We start from the raw sequence: 2,500 nt of genomic DNA on the forward strand, positions 1-2,500 counted from the left end.
CCTGACTGAATGACGCATGTTGGTCACGCAAAGTCGTTTTGTAAATCTGTATTTTTTTACGAAACCTTAATTCCTTCCCATCCTCTTTTATTAGAGAAAGCTGAGATAAGGGTCGGAGTCACGTCAGATCGGTAATGGCGAACATCAGTCCCCCAAAGCTTTTTTTTTTTTTTAATAAGCATAGATTATGAGGAAGTTCGTTCTTCTCTTTGCGTAAGGGCGTACCACACTTTTCCTAGACGAAGAGTATTTCACAGCCTCCCCTTCTGCGCATTAAGTCTCGCGAAGTCTAAGGGAGGCCCAGCACAACGCCCTTTGTATTTGTGTTTGCAGGACCGTCACATTCCCAATGCCTGAGGGCTAATTACATTATCTTCAGTGTGCGAGGGTCCAGCCCATGCTTGCCTGTTATCCATTGTGCTAATTTCATCAATATTTCCATCGTTTGTAACATCGTTTATCTTTCGCTTTCTATTAATTCATTCGGAGGATTTATTTGATAAACAGGTTTACCGGGGCACGCAGAATAACTTATAATGAAGAGATTTATGATGCTACAAATACATCATCTCGGGCGAGCAAATAGTCTACTTGCATTTAATGTCCAGTGCTCTTACCCTTTCCGTCTCATTCTTATTTAGCTTATATTCTACTTTCTGTAACTGTATGTCTCCTTTTTTTCATCTCGAAGCTCCCCTCTCTTTTCTTTGCCCCTTATATTCTTACTTTATTCCCCTACAATCCTTAATGTTCTTACATCAACCCCTTCCTCCTCCATTATATTCTTGCTTCACCCATCTTCTCCCCTTGTTTCCCCGTTTCATTCCTTCTCATCACCTTGTTTCCTCACGTCAGCCTCTCCTCCCCCCCGGTTTCCCTGTTTCACCCCACCTCACCCCCCTATTTTTTATACTTTACTCTTTATATATTCATCCCATCACTCCCTTTCCCCTTATTTTCTTATTTTAGCCCCCCTCCTTTAGCCTTATTTCTTTCCTCCACCCCTTGTTCCCCTCTTATCTCCTTTATCACCCCATAACCCCCTCCGCCTCCTTCTTTCCTTATTTTATCTCTTCCACTCCCTTTATTTCATTACTTTATTTCTCCTGCCCGCCTTATCTTAACCTTCCTTTCCCAAGTACACTTCCTTTTCTCCTTTTTATTTCCATATCTTCATCATTTCCTGTCCCCCTATTTCCCCTTTTCGCCCCTTCTTCCCCAGCCCACAGCAGCTCCTCCCCTCGCCACTGCCTTCCTCCAGAGGCGAGTGATCAGCGGTCCAGGCCAGCCATCAGTCAGCGTCAGCCATGCCAAGTCTGTCTCATGACGTCACAAAACTGACCTATTGTCCCACATTCCAGGTCACTCGTGGACGTGGCGCTCGTGGGCTTCGTACATCCGGAGCTCCAAAGACTGAGGTACAGTTGATGATGTTTTCATGATGTTTAATAGAACAGTGCCGACGATAAGAACGATAAGGGTCGAGATAAGATATATCATACCAAAGGAAAGGGAGATGCTTATTATGAAATAAGGCTTTTACTGTTAGACGGAATTGACGTCTGCAAAGATGCTGTGATTAAAGAGGGATCACTGAACTTCAGTCATCTCAATTAGGTGGCTGATTGGTCGGGCAGATCAGGGAATAAAATTTGAGATTAATTCGTTATTGATTATGCAGACATTTTTTTCCCCCGGAGAGTGGTAAATGGAAGAACAAAGGGAAATGTAATATACTGCCACTATTTAATATTTTTCGTTTCTTTACTAGAAGTGAAAGTCGGCTTGATTCTGTATTTACAACATCTAAAATAGGTTGCCTATTAAAATATGCTTATGATATACCCGCAACAAGAATACACCGCTGACAGAACTACCTTAAAAACAAGTCGCCAAAGTGAATAATGCGGAGGTCAAACTCTATCTTAGAGGCTTTAATGTTGAGTGTTAATTGAGCAAGGGATCTAAATTAAGGAGGCGATGAACAAGCTGCTGTATGTTCCTGGGGCGGCGAAGTGACACCCGAGCGAAGTGCAGGAGTAGGACGCCTGATCAGTGGATGTCCTGCTAAAGGTCACGTTTGTCTGATAAGGACTCGACTCTTCTACCGTTGCTTTTAAGGCCAGGGAGTTATGCAGGGCGTTGCAAGTTGCTGAAAGTTTATCTCGAAACGACGTGACCGGAGCTGTAAATTAACGCAGATGAAATTACAATGGGTATCCAGTAACGAATGCTTTTAAAGGTCTCGATGTATGAGTGTGTGTGAATGTGTAAGTGTCTCTGCTTGTATGTAAGTGTGTTTGTGTGTGTGTGTGTATCTGAGTGTGTATGTGTATTGCTGTGTGTCTTTGTTTGTAGTATTTATAAATGAGTTCGTGTTACCAGGGGAGAAAGAAATCCTTCTGTCACTAAAAACAAGAAAGGTTTCACAAATTATCATATAATTGCCCTCAAAAAGAACGAAGTACACACACCCCTGAATCTGGTGTCCAGTTCATAC

At 42.6% G+C, this 2,500-nt stretch overlaps 1 protein-coding gene across 5 annotated transcripts in view; it reads left to right on the forward strand.

The window, feature by feature from the left end:
* The window catches only part of LOC125036469 (leucine-rich repeat-containing G-protein coupled receptor 5-like), a 162,829-nt gene that overhangs the window by 41,684 nt on the left and 118,645 nt on the right, over positions 1 to 2,500 (forward strand). For all 5 annotated transcript variants that reach the window (XM_047629062.1, XM_047629064.1, XM_047629065.1 and 2 more), the window contains exon 2: positions 1,362 to 1,418. The gene's annotated coding sequence lies outside the window, so the exon portion shown is untranslated. The remainder of the gene's footprint in view (positions 1 to 1,361; positions 1,419 to 2,500) is intronic.

The sequence above is a fragment of the Penaeus chinensis genome, chromosome 21 (assembly GCF_019202785.1).
Source record: "Penaeus chinensis breed Huanghai No. 1 chromosome 21, ASM1920278v2, whole genome shotgun sequence".
NCBI classification, from domain to species: domain Eukaryota; kingdom Metazoa; phylum Arthropoda; class Malacostraca; order Decapoda; family Penaeidae; genus Penaeus; species Penaeus chinensis.